The sequence below is a fragment of the Schistocerca americana genome, chromosome 1, assembly GCF_021461395.2.
Source record: "Schistocerca americana isolate TAMUIC-IGC-003095 chromosome 1, iqSchAmer2.1, whole genome shotgun sequence".
Classification (NCBI taxonomy): domain Eukaryota; kingdom Metazoa; phylum Arthropoda; class Insecta; order Orthoptera; family Acrididae; genus Schistocerca; species Schistocerca americana.
The window spans coordinates 15837930-15858474 of record NC_060119.1 but is presented as its reverse complement, the minus strand read 5'-3'; the positions used below and the strand labels follow the sequence as shown (position 1 = coordinate 15858474).

Here is a 20545-nt window from a genome sequence, read left to right as displayed (position 1 = left end):
GCTATGAGTGAAAGCCCAGGATTGTGCTTGGTGTATTGCTCCCTGCATTCTGCCTCCAGCAATAGCCGTCACGGATGAACAAAAATGATGGGGACACCATATGTCATGCAGCTGCCGCCAGATCATTGATAGCCACAAAAAGGAGAGTGACACTCAAAACAGAACCTTGTGCAAGCCCTTTCTCCTGCAGGGGGAGATGCTACAGGAGGCACCAACCTGTACCCAAAAAGTGTGACATGGAAGAAAGTTCTGGATAAAAATCGGGAGTGGGCCATGGAGGCCCCACTCCTTTAAGGTGGCAAGGACGTTATGGCACCATGTGGTATCATAAGATATACACGCAGATCAATGAAAACTGCAACAAGGAACTGATGCTGAGCAAAAGCTGTTCAGATAGCACACTTCAAGTGGACTAAATTATCTTCAGTAGAGCGCCCTTGGCGAAAAGCACCCTGGATCGAAGCCAAAAGACCCGGGGATTCAAGGACACAATACAGCCTTCGACTAACCATATGTTCAAGTAACTTGCAGGACACTGAGTAAACAAGCTGGACGACAGCTGTCCGTTTGAAGAGGCAATTTATCTGATTTCAAAATTGGAATAAAAGCATTTTCTCGCTACTGGGAAGAGAATTCTGCATTGCACCAGGGATGGTTAAAGAAAGGCCAGGTACACTGATGGAAAAATTTGCAACACCAAAAAGTAATTAATGTAGAGTAATGAAATACCAGGAATATATTTGTTGAGACAACGTATGTAAAGTGAATTATGTTGCAGGATCAATGTGAGTGTGAGATAAGCCACTGCAAGACATTGCTGAAGATGGCACTAAGTGAGACAGGTTCATAGAGAATTGCAATAGAAGGCAAAATCGTCAAAAAAAAGGGAGCCGGAGATGCCCAGTGGGAGACAGGCCATTATAGGGTTTATGGTGATAGCAAAGAGAATGACACTCAGAATGGAACCCTGAGACACACCATTTTCCTGGATAAAGGTGTCCGACAAGGCAGACCCTTCATGCACCTGGAAAACTCGGTCTTTTAAAAATGTCTGAAGGAAACAGGGTAGGTGGCCACGGAAGCTCCACATGTGAAGAGTATGGAGGGTACTAGCTATGTAGCAGGTGTCACAGGCCTTTTCCAAATCGAAAAACACAGCGACAATCTGGGATTTCTGCAGAAAACCATTCATGACATGGGTGGGCAAAATAATGAGACGGTCCACTGCAGAATGCCCTGTTGAAAGCCACACTGTGCATTCATCAAAAATTGTGAGACTCGAGCCACCATATCATCCGGGCATGAATCATATGTCCCATCACCTTGCGAACACACTGGTAAGAGAGATGGAGTGGTAGCTAGTAGGAAGAGTGTGTGTGTGTGTGTGTGTGTTTTTGTGTGTGTGTATGTGTGTGTGTGTGTGTCAGAGAGAGAGAGAGAGCTAATTTCAGCAAGAGCTGGATTTCCATCAATAAACTGAGTTGAAGTCTGCTGTTGTGGTCTTCATCCAACTACTGCTTTGGTGCATCTCACCAGCCTATTCCAGCCTTTGTAAGCCTCTTCATCTCTGCATAGTATTTCAACCTAAATCCACTTAGAATGGTGAACCACCATTCAGAGAATAACTTTTTAACAACACAGTTTGACTTCTGTAAAGGCTTCTATACTGAGAATCCAACATAATGTCTCACAAATTCAATTCCAGTAGAATTAAATAGTGGAAATTATCCCCTCTGTCATCTTGCCAAAGCCTTTGACTGTTTAGATTAAAAAATTCTGTGAGGGGGAGCAAAAAAAGTATGGCATTAAAAGTCTTCCCCTTGCATGGATTGAGTTGTACTTTAACTACAGAAAATGGAAGGTCACATTAACAAATGATAAGACAGGAATAAGATTAAACTCAAAAAGGGAGAACATAAAATATGGTGTGGCACACAGTGTTTGCTGCCAAGTCCACAAAAATGTTTTACTTGGGGCACTGGAGGGCTTTGGAAAAACTCTAATGTTTTGCAGTGTCACAAACTTATTGATGCAAGATCTAAACTCATCCATACCAGAAACATCCAGGAGAATAACAGAACAGGCTTGTACTGATCCACAGATACCAGCTTAATGCCTAAAAACTTGTATTGTGCAGTTCTAAAGAAATAAAAGTGACTTACAGATACGAATATCAAAAGTAGGGATAAATGGGTAACTAGGCTCCCATGTTCTAAGTTCCTGGAAATGCAGATACCACTCACATGTGAGACCAGCATGTGAGTCAGTTAACCGAGAAGCTCAGTTCTGCCCATTTTGTGCTTAGAAATCTCTTACTGTATCAAACTGGACAAAGGATTGCTAACACACTTTCACTCACTTTACTCATATGGCATAATCTTCTGAGGTACTTCAGCTAAGCGGAAAAAAATATTTATTCTACATCTTGAAAGAGCTTCTTCAGGGACCCATGGATTCTCACACTTACATGCCTATAGAAGTTATATTCCCTAATGGTATTTGTGATTAATAACAAGAGTTAGTTTAAGATGAACTCAGCAATTCAGAACTGCAATACTAGAAGCAAAAATAATTTCCATATATAAAAACCTAAAATCAGGGTTGCCACAAGTTTCTCCAAGTGAAATTCCCTGATATTTCTCTGATTCCACAGACACGTTTTAGAATTTTTCCCCGACAAATTTTGAGGTCTCAAAGGGAGGTAAAGACATAAGTCGACAAAAGAATGTAAGGGCTTTGTATTTCTCCCCCATTTTGTTTTAGGGCGCAAAAACAACTAGGGTCATATGTGTCCATGCCAAAACTGTGAAACACAAAGATGAAGAGAGGAGTTAAAAATGATTACATGTCAACGTTTAATGACAGAAGATAGGACAGCTACAAACAGGGACGTGGAGAAAGCTCTATGAAGTACGCAATAGGGAAATGGAGGCCCAGAACTAAAAATTAAATGGCCTTCACTATATTGCTACAACTGATAAAAAGTAAAACACGGTCGACAGCCCACGGATTGTTCACTAAAATGGCCAATAACTCAGATGGCAAACCCAAACGGGAATGTAAACGGTAAAAAAAAAGGGCATCCCTTCAGGAAACGGCAGACAGTTAAAAGTTGGGTGCAATGTGCACAAAGTAGTAGGGGAGCACCACTTAACAAATGGTGATGGCTAAAAAGGCAGTGCCCAATATGCAACCTAGTTAAAATGACCTCCTTGCCCCAGGAGGACTGAGAGGAGGTTGTCCAAGCCACTGGGAGAGGCATAATAACCCAGAGTTTATTCCTATGAATGGAGGACCAGTGGCGATGCCAAAGTGACACCACCTCCTGACAGAAAGCAACAAGAGATCATCAGAGGGAATGCAAGAATTATTGGGCTGAAGTACGAGGAATGCAGCTTTGGCAGCAGTGTCAGCAACCTCTTGGACCGATATGACCTGGAACCCACATAAACATCACAGTGGCTCCATAAAAAGTGAGCAAGTGGAAGCTTTCCTGGAACGGGTGCACTAAGGGATGGACATGTCATAGGCTTTCTCCAAATTGAAAAACACAGCCAGTCTGAGATTTCCACAGAAAACCATTCATGACATGGGTAAACAAAGTGGGTGATAGCCAGAAGGAAGTTGTTTGTCCTTACCGGGCTTAGGTGTGGGTATGACAGTGCCTTCACAACAGTGGCTGGAAAACATGCCCTCTGCCCAGATCCGGTTGTACGTATTAAGCAAAAAGTGTTTGCCCACAAGAGAAAGGTGCTGCAACTTTTGAAAGTTAACAGTGTCTGGTCCAGGGCGGAGGATTGAGATGAAGTGAGAGCATGATCTAGCTTCCTCATAGTAAAGGCAGCACAGTAACACTCACGATTCTGAGAAGAGAAAGGCATTGTTCGAGTCTTCTCTGCTCATTTCCAATAGAGGTAGGCAGGACGATAGTGGGAGGAGCTCAAAATTTCTGCAAAATGGCGACCCAAGGTGTTGGAGATAACAATAGGGTACACGATGATAGTGTCTGCTACTGTCAGGTCGAAAATTGGGGAATGGATCTTGCTCCCAGAGAACCGTCGGAGGTTGGTGCACACGATGGAAGAGGGGGCTGAAACTGTTAAAAGAACTAGTGAATGAAGTTCAGCTGCCTTTTTGGTTATCCCGAAGAATGCGAATTGCATTGCAGCTGGCTTCAGTCCACCAAAGGACTGGGACACAGCATGGTAAAGAGGAAGTGTGAGGAATGGAATGTTCTGTGATGGTAAGGATAATGTTTGTAAGAAATTCCACCTGGTCACGACAACTGCGGAAATCGTGTTCGTTGAAGGTCACCAGGGAGGAGTAAAGTCTCCAGTCAGCCTTAGTGAGCTGCCATTTCGATGTGCACGGAGGTGGGGTAGGAGTTAGCAAATGGATAGCACACAGGAAATGGTCGCTCGAGTAGGTGTCAGAAAGAATGGACCATTCAAGATGATGTGCAGGATGGGCAGTGAAGAAGGAAAGGTCCAAATGGGAATAGGTGTGTGACGAGTCTGAAAGCAACATGGGTGCTTCTGTGCTAAAGAAGAAAAAGTTAAGTTGATTAAGAATGGCAGCGAAGAGGGCACCTCTCGGATAGGTTCTGGAAGAGCCCCAAATGTGATGGTGTGCATTAAAGTCCCCAAGCAGCAGAAATCGGCGAGGAAGCTGTCCAATAAGCTGGAGGAAGTCGAACCTGGTGACATCGAATGATGGAGGGATGTAAATGGTAGAAAGGGAAAAGCTCAAGTGAGGAAGGAAAAGACAAACTGCAACAGCTTGATGACAGGTAGTCAGGGAGATGGATGGGTTGAGTATGAATGTCATCCCATAAGAGCAGCATGACTCCCCCATGAGACAGAATGCCAACCTCGAGCGGAAGGTCAAAACAGACCAGGAAGAAATGTAAAAGCTCAAAGCAGTCGTGAGGATGAATTTTGTTTCCTGAAGACAGAGTACAAATAGAAGCTGCGATTCTAAAAGCAGTCATAAATCCTCTTTGTTGGATCAAAGGCTGCAAAAGTTCCATTGGAGGACAGTCACGATGAGGACAATAGGAAGGGGTGTCACCTCGGCAGCTGCCGAGTGCCAGTCTGCGAAAACTCGCTGCTACAGGGCACAGAGGCAAGAGGATCCTGCTCCATGAGGTCCTACAGAAGTGTCGGCTTTCTTCTGCTGTCGACATGAGGAATCCAGGGCATGTTGTCTGTAGTTCAACAATGCCTAGATGATCAATACTGCAGTTCGATTACATCTGCATTATTACACTGTGCCAAGAAGGGCTCTCAACAAGGGTAGTGTCCAGGCATCGTGGAGTGAACCATGGCAATGTTGTTCGGACATGGAGGAGAAACAGAGAGACAGGAACTGTCGGTGACATACCTTGCTCAGGCCACCCGAGGGCTACTACTGCAGTGGGTGACGCTACCAACGGATTATGGCTCTGAGGAATCCTGACGGCAATGCCGCTGTGTCGAATAATGCTTTTCGTGCAGCCACCTTACATCACATTACGACTCAAACTGTGTGCAATGGGCTGCATTATGTGCAGTTTCACTCCACACATCCATGGCGAGGTCCATCTTTGCAACTGCAACACCGTGCAGCACGGTACAGATGAACCCAATAACAAGCTGAATTGGACTGCTCAGGATTGGCATCACGTTCTCTGCACCAATGAGTGTCACATATGCCTTCCGACGATTGTCAGAGATGTGTTTGGAGGCAACCCGGTCACGTTGAACTCTTAGACACACTGTCAAATGAGTGAAGCAAGGTGGAGGTTCCCTGCTGTTTTGGGTGGGATTATGGGGGGCTGATGCACACTGTTGGTGGTCATGGTAGGCACCATGACAGCTGTGCTATAAGTGAATACCATCCTTATATTAGAACAAATAAGCCCTCGGTCACAAATATTAAGTCAAAATTGACCAGGTTTCAATGCTACTATGAGCGTCGTCTTCAGAATTACACTAACTGTTCTAGAACATATTATGTATATAATACATTAATAAAATTAAAGTTTGTACTGACTGGAAAAGATGAAGTACAAACTTTAATTTTATGAATGTATTATATACCTAATATGTTTTAGAACAGTCAGGCTAATTCTGAAGACGACGCTCATAGTAGCATCGAAACCTGGTCAATTTTGACTTAATATTTGTGACCGAGGGCTTATTTGTTCTAATATAATTCTGACATGGGCACTGAACCTTAGCAGCTATGTTCAAAGTTTTATGAATGCCATCCTCCGACCAATAGTGCAGTCATATTGGCAACATATTGGCGAGGCATTCGTCTTTGTGGATGACATTTCGCATCCCCATTGTGCACATCTTGTGAATGACTTCCTTCAAGATAATTACATCACTCGACTAGAGTGGCCAGCATGTTCTCCAGACATGAACCCTATCGACCATGCCTGGGATAGATTGAAAAGGGCTGTTTATGGGCATGTGACTTGCCAACCACTCTGAGGGATCTACGCCGAATCGCCGTTGAGGAGTGGGACAATCAGGACTGACAGTGCCTTGATGAACTTGTGGATAGTATGGCACGACGAACACAGGCATGCATCAATCCAAGAGGACGTGCTACTGGGTATCAGAGGTACCCGTGTGTACAGCAGTCTGGACCAACACCTCTGAGAGTCTCGCTGTATGGTGGTACAACATGCACTGTGTGGTTTTCATGATCAATAGAAAGGGCGGAAACAATGTTGATCTCTATTGCAAATTTCTGCACAGGTTCAGGAACCGAGGGGATGCAAAACGTTTTTTGGTGTGTGTATGTATGTATGTATGTATGGGATGGGCATCAGTTGTTTGGTAAGTGGTGCTTAGGTGTGCGTGTGTGTGTGTGTGTGTGTGTGTGTGTGTGTGTGTGTGTGTGAGAGAGAGAGAGAGAGAGAGAGAGAGTGGAGGGGGGGAAACTGTGGTTGGTAAGACCTTTTTCCTTTTTGTAATGTAGTGGATTTGTTTACGGTTCATTGAGGTAATTTATGTTTGATTAATTTGGTATTATTTTTTGGGGGTATTTATTTGCTTATATCGGTGGGTTTTATGGGGTGTGGTCTGGTGTTGTTGATTTGTGGCAGTTGGTAGTATTGTGCAGCTTGGTTGAGCTATACAGGTCAAGTGAAATTTGCAGTACCAGGTTTTTGTGTCTGGTTTCATGGTATCTCTGGCTATGTTTGAGCCGTATAGACCAAGTGAAAGTTTCAGTGTATGTGTGGGTTTCTAGTATCACTGTCTTCATTGGAGCTGTTTAGTTCAGGCAAAATGTATGATACCAATAGCTGTTATTTGCAGTTTTGGGGTGGGATGATTGTTGAGGGTTTGTTGAGGATTTTGTGTGCATAATTTTTGGTTTGATATTTATTTTGGAATGGTGTCATCATCCTTATTGTTGTGTGTGGTGATTGACACTGCCCAAAACCCCTACTTCGAGCGGTTCCCCCATTAGTTTCACTTTATTTCTGGTGTTAAATATTCCACTTGTTAGGGCCTGTTTATGTTTGTTCATGGGTGTAGGGATAGATGTCGTGGTCTCCATATTGAAAACGCTTGAAATAGGAGTGTCACCATCTTGAAGATGCCACGGGTTAAAGCAAATAAGAGAACAAGAACTTTTGGTAATCCCCTGCTGCCTATGTCTGTAAAATATGCTAACAACAAATTATGGCTAGTGCTACTCTGCTCGAATTGATAATTATGAAATTACTTGTAGATTTGTTATGTCAGGGGTAAAACAGCGATTTTGAAAATATCCACTGCTCGTCCTATACTATTTAGCTGCTATTTTTATATAATACTTCAAACAAAACATTCATGTAATGGGACACAGACTACTGTCAGCTCTCTATATATGGGTAAAGTCAGGATCTATATAATAGTATTAGTATGCAGAATTTACGTTCTGGAGCCCAGGTATTCTTATAAATTATGGACACCTTGTCTCATGGGGTATTTTTTTACTTCATTTTTAAGGATTTGGGGATTTTTGTTTGCCTGTCCGTCTCTTGTCATACTGTTACACTTTTCTAGCAGAATATAAAGCTGTAATCTGAACCGTACAGAGAGGTGCACAGTCTACATGGAAATATGCCGTTGGTACTTGAGGGAACATAGATATATTAATGCTTAAATTCACATCATTGATTTTCCACAATAGTATTTGTTTTATAGTCAGTTATAAACCAGCTTTTGGCATTCTGTGTCATCCTCAGACAATTTCTGATGATGTCCAAAAAGCCAAAATCTGATTCATAACGAACTGTAAAATAAATGACTTTGATCATGCTGAGCACCACAGCTGAGACCAATATTAATGATTATATGTGTTATTACATATTTATCATGTTGCAGTTGGTTTCACTGATTGAACATCTTCAAATTGCCCATTTGTGTCAAGACTTTACACATGTAGGCCACCTGAATATGTTTAGTGAACAAATCTGGTCATAACACAATAAATGTGTAATAATACAGCTTAGATGGTTATTAATATGAAATAAATATTATTATGGCACATCAATCATGTGTATTTCCAGGGTTGCCACATGTTCTGGAAATCAGGGAATTTCAAATGTATCAGGGAATTTTGAAAAGAGCACTGGAAAAAATTTGTTTTTGTCTCAGTAGATGAAATGGTTTGTTTACTGAGATGTCATGTGTCATCACTGGCTGGGTGCAGCTGAGTACGTGCGTAACTTCCGTACTCCCTTATTCTTACTGCTTCTCCCCTTTATACCACTCCCCTCGAATTACAATCAGTACCACCACCACTTCTTGCCACTAGCCTAGCAGCTATCGACAAGAGACAGGGAGGCAGGAGGAGTGGTTATTTGAATCTGATTCTCAGAGATTGTTGACGCAGCAGCCAGAGGTGGTGATCACGTATACATGAGTTGTGTCTGGGTGACTGTCTGAATATCTGTGTGCTCTTGTTTTCTGACAAAGGGTATGGCGGAAGTTTAGTTGTGAGAATGTTATTGCCTTTTTTACATGCCTGGATGTGGCTCAGCAATCATCTTTACCGTGAGTTGCTACTATCCTCATTAGCGTTGATTCTCAGAGTATTTGTGCAACTCACCAGCTACACAACCGGCAGGCCGGAAAGGACAGAAGGAAGACTCCCTTGAAGACTTGCTACATCCCTCCAGCCAATCAACACATGAGTCTCCCTCTGCCAACTGGAAAGGCTCGAAAAAGTCCAACAAAGGCAAATGGTCTTCTGTTTCGCTGACCCAAAGATCCTCTTTGACAGTGTCGCCATGTGATACCTTCTCCTGGTCGGCCACCATTTCGCCAGTGTGCCCCACCAACCTTTCTTGTGCCCTGGATTCCTCATGTCGACAGCAGAAGAAAGCCGACACTTCTGTAGGACCACATGGAGCAGGATCCTCTTGCCTCTGTGCCCTGTAGCAGTGAGTTTTCGCAGACTGGCACTCGGCAGCTGCCGAGGTGACACCCCTTCCTATTGTCCTCATCGTGACTGTCCTCCAATGGAACTTTTGCAGCCTTTGATCCAACAAAGAGGATTTATGACTGCTTTTAGAATCGCAGCTTCTACTTGTACTCTGCCTTCAGGAAACAAAATTCATCCTCACGACTGCTTTGAGCTTTCACATTTCTTCCTGGTCTGTTTTGACCTTCCGCTCGAGGTTGGCATTCTGTCTCATGGGGGAGTCATGCTGCTCTTATGGGATGACATTCATAGTCAACCCATCCATCTCCCTGACTACCTGTCATCAAGCTGTTGCAGTTTGTCTATTCCTTCCTCACTTGAGCTTTTCCCTTTCTACCATTTACATCCCTCCGTCATTCGATGTCACCAGGTTCGACTTCCTCCAGCTTATTGGACAGCTTCCTTGCTGATTTCTGCTGCTTGGGGACTTTAATGCACACCATCCCATTTGGGGCTCTTCCAGAACCTATCTGAGAGGTGCCCTCTTCGCTGCCATTCTTAATCAACTTAACCTTTTCTTCTTTAGCACAGAAGCACCCATGTTGCTTTCAGACTCGTCACACACCTATTCCCATTTGGACCTTTCCTTCTTCACTGCCTGTCCTGCACATCATCTTGAACGGTCCGTTCTTTCTGACACCTACTCGAGCGACCATTTCCTGTGTGCTATCCATTTGCTAACTCCTACCCCACCTCCGTGCACATCGAAATGGCAGCTGATTAAGGCTGACTGGAGACTTTACTCCTCCCTGGCGACCTTCAACGAACACGATTTCCGCAGTTGTCATGACCAGGTGGAATTTCTTACAAACATTATCCTTACCGTCGCAGAACATTCCATTCCTCACACTTCCTCTTTACCATGCTGTGTCCCAGTCCTTTGGTGGACTGAAGCCTGCTGTGATGTAATTCGCATTCTTTGGGATAACCAAACAGGCAGCTGAACTTCATTCACTAGTTCTTTTAACAGTTTCACCCCCCTCTTCCATCGTGTGCACCAACCTCCGACGGTTCTCTGGGAGCAAGATCCATTCCCCAATTTTCACCCTGACAGCAGCAGACAATATCATCGTGTACCCTATTGCTATCTCCAACACCTTGGGTCGCCATTTTGCAGAAATTTTGAGCTCCTCCCACTATCATCCTGCCTACCTCTATAGGAGATGAGCAGAGAAGACTCGGGCAATAACATCTCTTCTCAGAATCCTGAGTGTTACTGTGCTGCCTTTACTATGAGGATGCTAGACCACACTCTCACTTCATCTCAATCCTCCGCCCTGGACCAGACACTGTTAACTTTCAAGTGTTGCAGCACCTTTCTCTTGTGGGCAAGCACTTTTTGCTTAATACATACAACTGGACCTCGGCAGAGGGCATGTTTTCCAGCCACTGTTGTGAAGGCACTGTCATACCCACACCTAAGCCCGGTAAGGACAAACAACTTCCTTCTGGCTATCACTCACTTTGTTTACCCATGTCATGAATGGTTTACTGTGGAAATCCCAGACTGGCTTTGTTTTTCAATTTGGAGAAAGCCTACGACATTTGTTGGAGGACTGGTATCGTTTGTACTCTCTACACATGTGGCCAACTGCGCCATCTCCTTGAGGAATTTTTAAAAGACGAGTTTTCGATGTACGTATGGGGTCTGCCTCCTCGGACACCTTTATCCAGGAAAATGGTGTACCTCAGGGTTCTGTCCTGAGTGTCGTCGTCTTTGCTGTCGCCATTAACCCTACAATGGCCTGTCTCCTGCCGGGCATCTCCGGCTCTCTTTTTGTTGATAATTTTGCTATCTCCTGCTGCTCTTCATGAACCTGTCTCATTGAGTGGTGTCTTCAGCAATGTCTTGATCGTCTTTACTTATGGAGCATGGACAGTGGCTTAAGTTTTTCTACTGACAAAAACATTTGTATGAATTTCTGGCAGCACAGCTGGTTTCTCCCACCATTTTTACATCTTGGGCCTGTTGCTCTTCCATTCATTGAAACTACAAAATTCCTGAGGCTCCTGCTTTATACAAAACTATCTTGGTCCTCCCACTTCATGCTCCCTGCAGCTTTTTCGATGGGTGTGAACCCTTCACCATCTTGGCTTCGTGCGGCAGCCCATCTTCACCTTGACCTTCATTCACTTTCTAAAGACACTGCACCAGGCTCGGTCTATTGCCTTCAGTTTCACGACCTATGCATGGAATTTTGCAGTAGTATCTTTGTGTACACTGATGGCTCTTGGACTGACCATGGTGTTGGGTGTGCCTTCAACGTCAACCAACATTTTTTGGTACTGACGTCCGGCACATTGCTCAGTATTTACAGCAGAGCTCTTCACCCTGTATCAGATCATGGAGTACATCTGCTGACACACTCTTTTCACTGTGTCACTGCTCAGACTCTCTTGGCACCCTTCAAAGCCTCTGTGCAGTGTAGACTGTCCATCCCTTAGTGCACCGGTTCCAGGAAAGCTTCCACTTGCTCACTTTTTATGGAGCCACTGTGATGTTTATGTGTGTTCCAGGTCATATCGGTCCAAGAGGTTGCTGACACTGCTGCCAAAGCTGCATTCCTCGTACTTCAGCCCAATAATTCTTGCATTCCCTCTGATGATCTCTTGTTACTTTCTGTCAGGAGGTGGTGTCACTTTGGCATCGCCACTGGTCCTCCATTCATAGGAATAAGCTCTGGGTTATTAAGCCTCTCCCAGTGGCTTGGACAACATCCTCTCAGTCCTCCTGGGGCAAGGAGGTCATTTTAACTAGGTTGCATATTGGGCACTGCCTTTTTAGCCATCACCATTTGTTAAGTGGTGCTCCCCTACTACTTTGTGCACATTGCACCCAACTTTTAACTGTCTGCCGTTTCCTGAGGGGATGCCCCTTTTTTTTTTTACCGTTTACATTCCCTTTTGGGTTTGCCATCTGAGTTATTGGCCATTTTAGTGGACAATGCGTGGGCTGTCGACTCTGTTTTACTTTTTATCAGTTGTAGCAATATAGTGAAGGCCATTTAATTTTTAGTTCTGGGCCTCCATTTCACTATTGCGTACTTCATAGACCTTTCTCCACGCCCCTGTTTATAGCTGTCCTCTCTTCTGTCATTAAACGTTGACATGTAATCATTTTTAACTCCTCTCTTCATCTTTGTGTTTCACAGTTTTGGCATGGACACATATGACCCTAGTTGTTTTTGCGCCCTAAAACAAAATGGGGGAGAAATACAAAGCCCTTACATTCTTTTGTCGACTTATGTCTTTACCTCCCCTTGAGACCTCAAAATTTGTCGGGGAAAAATTCTAAAACGTGTCTGTGGAATCAGAGAAATATCAGGGAATTTCACTTGGAGAAACTTGTGGCAAACCTGATTTTAGGTTTTTATATATGGAAATTATTTTTGCTTCTAGTATTGCAGTTCTGAATTGCTGAGTTCATCTTAAACTAAATCTTGTTATTAATCACATATACCATTAGGGAATATAACTTCTATAGGCATGTAAGTGTGAGAATCCATGGGTCCCTGAAGAAGCTTTTTCAAGATGTAGAATAAATAATTTTTTCCGCTTAGCTGAAGTACCTCAGAAGATTAAGCCATATGAGTAAACTGAGTGAAAGTGTGTTAGCAATCCTTTGTCCAGTTTGATACAGTAAGAGATTTCTAAGCACAAAATGGGTGGAACTGAGCTTCTCGGTTAACTGACCCACATGCTGGTCTCACACGTGATTGGTATCTGCATTCCCAGGAACTTAGAACACGGGAGCCTAATTGCCCATTTATCCCTACTTTTGATATTCGTATCTGTAAGTCGCTTTTATTTCTTTAGAACTGCACAATACAAGTTTTTAGGCATTAAGCTGGTACCTGTGGATCTATACAAGCCTGTTCTGTTATTCTCCTGGATGTTTCTGGTATGGATGAGTTTAGATCTTGCATCAATAAGTTTGTGACACTGCAAACAATAGAGTTTTTCCAAAGCCCTCCAGTGCCCCAAGTAAATCATTTTTGTGGACTTGGCAGCAAACACTGTGTGCCACACCATATTTTATGTTCTCCCTTTTTGAGTTTAATCTTATTCCTGTCTTATCATTTGTTAATGTGACCTTCCATTTTCTGTAGTTAAAGTACAACTCAATCCATGCAAGGGGAAGACTTTTAATGCCATACTATTTTAGCTTCCCCTCTCAGAATTTTTTAATCTAAACAGACAAAGGCTTTGGCAAGATGACAGAGGGGATAATTTCCACTATTTAATTCTACTGGAATTGAATTTGTGAGATATTATGTTGGATTCTCAGTATAGAAGCCTTTACAGAAGTCAAACTGTGTTGTTAAAAAGTTATTCTCTGAATGGTGGTTCACCATTCTAAGTGGATTTAGGTTGAAATACTATGCAGAGATGAAGAGGCTTACAAAGGCAGGAATAGGCTGGTGAAAGGCACCAAAGCAGTAGTTGGATGAAGACCACAACAGCAGCTTCAACTCAGTTTATTGATGGAAATCTAGCTCTTGCCGAAATTAGCTCTCTCTCTCTCTCTCTCTCTCTCTCTCTCTCTCTCTCTCTCTCTCTGACACACACACACACAAACACACACACACACACACACACACACACACACACACACACACACACACACACTCTTCCTTCTAGCTACCACTCCATCTCTCTTACCAGTGTGTTCTCAAGGTGATGGGACATATGATTCATGCCCGGATGATATGGTGGCTCGAGTCTCACAACTTTTTATGAATGCACAGTGTGGCTTTCAACACGGCATTCTGCAGTGGATCATCTCATTATTTTGCCCACCCATGTCATGAATGGGTTTCTGCAGAAATCCCAGATTGTCGCTGTGTTTTTCGATTTGGAGAAGGCCTGACACCTGCTAGAGAGCTAGTAACGTCCATACTCTTCACATGTGGGGCTTCCGTGGCCACCTACCCTGTTTCCTTCAGACATTTTTAAAAGACCGAGTTTTCGAGGTGCATGAAGGGTCTGCCTTGTCGGACACCTTTATCCAGGAAAATGGTGTGTCTCAGGGTTCCATTCTGAGTGTCATTCTCTTTGCTATCACCATAAACCCTATAATGGCCTGTCTCCCACTGGGCATCTCCGGCTCTCTTTTTTTTTGACGATTTTGCCTTCTATTGCAATTCTCTATGAACCTGTCTCACTTAGTGGCATCTTCAGCAATGTCTTGATTGTCTTTACTCATGGAGCATCGACAATGGCTTTCGCTTTTCCACTGACAAAACTGTCTGTATGAATCCCACGAACGCTGACTGCAAATTTGTATGTCCGTCTGGTTATTTGACCTGTTGTGCTGCCATTCACAAACAGCATTCCAGGAGGTGTTTTCCTACAGGATAACACTTGCTCACATACTGCTGTTGTAAGCCAACATGCTATAGTGTGTCAACATATTGCCTTGGCTTGCTCGATAACCAGCTCTACCTCCCATCGAGCACGTATTGGACATCATCTGATGACAGCTTCAACCCATCCACAAACATCATTAACTGTCCTTATATTGGCCAACCAAGTGCAACAGGCACGGAACTCCATCCCACAAACTGACACATGACACGTGTACAATAGCGTACCAGCATTTGCATTTACATTTGCAGTGGCTTGTCTCACACTCCCATTGATCCTGCAACGTTAATCACTTTACATACGTTGTCTCAACAAATATGTTCCTGGTATTTCATTACTCTACATTAATTATTTTTTGGTGTTGCAAATTTTTCCGTCAGTGTACCTGGCCTTTCTTTAACCATCCCTGGGGCAATGCAGAATTCTCTTCCCAGTAGCGAGAAAATGCCGTTATTCCAATTTTGAAATCACATAAATTGCCTCTTCAAACGGACAGCTGTCGTCCAGATTGTTTACTCAGTGTCCTGCAAGTTACTTGAACATATGGTTAGTTGAAGGCTGTATTGTGTCCTTGAATCCCCGGATCTTTTGGCTTCGATCCAGGGTGCTTTTCGCCAAGGGCGCTCTACTGAAGATAATTTAGTCCACTTGAAGTGTGCTATCTGAACAGCTTTTGCTCAGCATCAGTTCCTTGTTGCAGTTTTCATTGATCTGCGTGTATATCTTATGATACCACATGGTGCCATAACGTCCTTGCCACCTTAAAGGAGTGGGGCCTCCATGGCCCACTCCTGATTTTTATCCAGAACTTTCTTCCATGTCACACTTTTTGGGTACAGGTTGGTGCCTCCTGTAGCATCCCCCCCCCTGCAGGAGAAGGGGCTTGCACAAGGTTCTGTTTTGAGTGTCACTCTCCTTTTTGTGGCTATCAGTGATCTGGCGGCAGCTGCATGACATATTTTGTCCCCATCATTTTTGTTCGTCCGCGACGGCTATTGCTGGAGGCAGAATGCAGGGAGCAATACACCAAGCACAATCCTGGGCTTTCACTCATAGCATCCATTTTTTGGCTGCCATGACCTACGTTATGCATTTCTGTCATCGTGTTTTTTAGGTCCGGTCTTTGATGCCTAGTTGACATGGCTTCCCCGTCTTTGCCAACTAAAGCAGACATGTAGGTCGTACCTGAATGCTCTTCTATGCCTCAGCGCTGTGGTCCACTCTACTTTGATATGGCTGTATGCAGCATTGGTGCAGTCACACCTAGATTACAGGAATCTCTCATATGACTTTTTATCAGCTTCGACATTACATCTGGATTCGATACACTATTGTGGGGTAAGACTGGTAACAGGTGCCCTTTGACTAGGCAGCAGTTCCACTATTGTGGGTTCTGCACCATCAAAAATTGATGGCAGCTGCTCACCCATAGTACCCTAACTGTCATCTCCTCTTTCCAGATATGAGATCTACCTCCCAAAACGGCAACACAGGTCTGGGGCTACGATCACCAAGTTTGAGTCTTGGTCAAGCACACAGTTTTAATCTGCCAGAAAGTTTCATATCAGTGCACACTATGCTGCAGAGTGAAAATCTCATTCTAGAAAACTCTTTATCTGTAATTCTCTTTACATATTGGCTATTTTCTTCACATATGGGGGACATGGTCTCATCTGAAATGTGAAAGCAAGCCTGTAAAAGAAAGGGGGGGGAGGGGGGGGGCAGTTCTCAATTCTTGAGCAGTGACCCTCATGGTTTTTTTTTTTTGCAATTTGGGTTAGTTTATGTTCAATCCTTGCACCCAATTTACTCTTTCATCTACCTACTTTTTTTCTCGTCAAGCAGAATGATATTTATGCCCGGTGCTTAATACCTGTTTGTATCACTTACAATGCTGGTATTTATGAATTTTTTAGCATTTGACTCCGGAAAGACCATTTTTCTTTGTAGTGAGGTCTTGCCAACAGCAAATTTTCTGGATGGAAAGTCGCTCAATCTGCTCATATACTTTAAAATTTAAAAGTAAATCTAGCAATGCTAGAATGTATACAAAATACTCTCTCTCTCTCATTTGTTATAACTTACCGCTGTTATATTGTATTTGTATTGCAGTCACTACATTAAAATTGGCTATATTGATTCTGCAATTTATACTATTATGTTATTGCTAAGAATTGATTTAAAGAATAAACGTATATTTTTATTTGTAAGATTTTGTAAATTTATACCACTGGAACTCTTTCAAAATATTTGATTGCGTAATACTGCCAATAAATACAATGACTTTCTTTCTTCTGTTTATAATTGTAATAGATGTTGGACACTTTGACTCCAAGTATGTTATACAGAAACGCAGTGATTTTTTGCAAAAGGCAAAACTATGTGTTCGAAGAATTGTGGAGAGGAGGGTACGTGATGTATTTTAAGTAGGTTATAAAGAGTAACTATAACAACAAAAACAATAAATTATTTGTGATTGGCAAGCTTTCGGAGCCAGTGGCTCCTCCAGACAGAAGCGTTGAAGGGGAAGGAAGAAGGGTAAAGGAAAAGGCCTGGAGAGTTCCAGGAAATGGTGTAGATTTTGGAAAAGTCACCCAGAACTTCGGATTAGGCGAAAAATAGAAACGACTCATGTCATATACCAGCTATTATGTAAACACTGTTCAGCTTTCTACATCTGCATGACTACCACCAAATTATCAGTTAGGATAAGTGGGCGTAGGCATAGTGTATATACTGGAAACTCACAATATCCTGTTGCAGAGCATGCTCTACAACATGGCATACATGACCTCGGCACTTGTTTCACCACACATGCCACCTGGATTCTTCCGCCAGACACCAGTTTCTCAGAACTCCGCAGGTGGGAACTAGCACTACAACGTGTCCTTGGTTCTCACCACCCACCTCGCCTTAATTTACGTTAATTTCTCCTGTCTCAGCTTTTCTTCACTGTAATTACTCTTTGCTTCACTCCGTTTTAGCTTTCTACATCTTTCATTGTCTTTCCCGTCTATTTTCACTGCCCCCTCCCACAACTGTTGCATACAATACACTTACCTTCTCACTCTTATTAACCATATACAGTTTTAGTAGTAATCTCTGTCTGGCATATTACCCTGTCTTCCACCTTTAAGCTCTAAGGTTTCCGAATCTTGCCCGATGCAGTTCCCAACAATTAGTCTTTCCTTCTCATCCTGTACGGTAAGTCACCCATGACCCATGGTTCTGGGTGACTTTCCCAAAATCTACCCCTTTTCTTAGACCTCTCCAGTCCTTTTCCTTCACCCTTCTTGCTTCCCCTGCAACCCTTCAGCCTGAAGAAGGAGTCACTGGCTCCAAACGCTTGCCTATCACAACAGTCTTTTATGTGTGTGTTCTGCCACTGCTTGGTGAGTAGATTTTTTATCTATCCAATTAAATTATTTTATAAAGAGTATCTGTGTGTGATGTTTTTATTGGTATACAACTTGTTATAAACAAAACTTATTTTTACCATTTAATATGTTTCCAGATATTTACCAGTGGTAAAGATGAAATTGGGTTGATTGTACTTGGTTCTGACAAGACACAGAATCCACTTGATTACCCAAATGTTAGTGTGGAATTTCCTCTTGCACTACCTACATGGCAGATGATATCCTTTGTGGAGAAATCTTTTCATGAAAGTGAAATAAAAAGAGATTGGATAGATGGTGTTGTTGTTGGCATGCAAGTCTTGAAAGATGAGCTAGAGTAATTATTTAAAGCTGTCTGTTTCATGACATTCCTGGAACATGTTCCAGAATGTGTGTTACACAAATCACAGTGACATAGTTGTGACTTTATAAACTTGAATCAATATGTTTTTGTAATGAAAAAGAAACAGAAGGCACAATACCTGCAGAAATAGGAAATTTTTTTGTGTGATTTTACTGCATGAATGTTTTTTACAGTTTTTCAGCTCAATAATGAAGGAGGTATTGATACAAGGCTTTGCCAAAAACCCATCTGTTACCTACAATTCCAGCCCTGTCACTGGCATTCCGTACCCCACAGTATGACTGGGCCACTATGAAAGCAGCCACATCATTGTCAAATTCACTGAAACTACTGCATAGCAATTTGCTTGAGTATGGCTGCAGTTGTGGTCTTCTGTTTGGTTTAAGCACTGCGTCAATACCTTCTCTTTATAGCACTCAGAGGTCGCGATCTGCGACCGTTTTTACAAGTGGCAAGAGAACTTTTCCTCTAGTTGCTTGTTTTTCACTGAAAGATGCAAATATTGTAGAATGTAGTGCCCTATGTATATTTGTTAGAATAGCCACAAGGTCTGAAAGTTATTTTCAAATGATTGAGCTCTTCTACAGAGTATTGAAATTCACAGATTCTTCCAACCTGGTCCAACAATGTCTTACATACTCCTCTTCCTCCATGGATTGTTTCCAGTATTTGGAGATGAAACATTAGGCAGCAAAACGTGCCTTATAACCAAAATCTAATGAACATATAATTAAATTAACTAAAGATGTAATGTTGCACTCTCAGGTAAGACTGATCTTGAATACAAAGCCAAAGTGGAAATTAAATGTAAGCTGCAACATTCATCTCACTTTTTGTTATTGAAATTATTCACAGTGCCATAGGGAGAACTGAGTTTATGTGTTTTATAGAGTCAGATTAACAAGAAACATTGGACCAACTATCAGACTCCTTCAACTGAATATCGAAAGCATTAGCAGGGCAAAGTGTGACTATCTGTCAAAATTTTTGGTGGACGATAATATCGATGTCGTCGCCATTCAAGAAACTCGTGTTTCCAGCGAAGAAATATTCCGAAGCCGAGGTCGAATTCCTGGATATTCTGCACTTGGTGTAACTTACCACGAGGTGTATGGAATTGCTACGTATGTCCGTAACAACATAAACGAAGCTTCGCTGATTTCTGTAAGTGTGGAGGCAGATATACATACAGTTGTCATACAATTGCACGGCATTACTATTACAAATGTTTACAAACCACCCAAAACAACATGGCCTGATTTTGTCCTACACACAGCAGAACATCCTGCAATTTACATAGGAGACTTCAATAGTCACCATGAACTTTGGAAGTACTCTCAAAATGATGAAAATGGGACCATGCTTGCAGAATGGATCGAAGAGAATAATCTTCATCTAGTGTTTGATACTAAAGATCAAGGCACTTTCAGGTCAGCTGCTTGGGACAAGGATTCAAATCCTGACTTATGCTTTGTTAGCTGCAACGAAACTGGCTTTCCCATCAACACCACAAGGAAAGTGATAGATGCCTTTCCTCACAGCCAACACAGACCTGTAATAATACAAATTGGCTGCACTGTTCCTGTCATACGATCAACTCCGCATGCTCGATGGAATTTCCAGAAAGCCGACTGGATGAAGTTTTCAACGGAACTGGATAAGACCATTCGATGGATACCTCCATCACATAATAACTATCAACGCTTCATTGGTGCAGTAACAGCAACAGCTAAAAAGTGTATGCCAAGAGGATACCGAAAAGAATATGTTCCAGGATGGAATGAGGAAAGTGAAACACTGTACCAATACTTCCAACAAAGTGGTGACCCAGAGATAGCTACGGAACTATTGTCCAGCTTGGACATGTCTCGGAGGCAGAAATGGGCAGAAACGGTCAAAACTATGGACTTTACCCACTCGAGCAGGAAAGCATGGAGTCTTCTGA

General features: G+C 42.8%; 1 pseudogene; it reads left to right on the top strand.

Annotated features, from left to right (window-relative positions):
* The window catches only part of LOC124622292, a 176317-nt pseudogene that overhangs the window by 91419 nt on the left and 64353 nt on the right, over positions 1-20545 (top strand).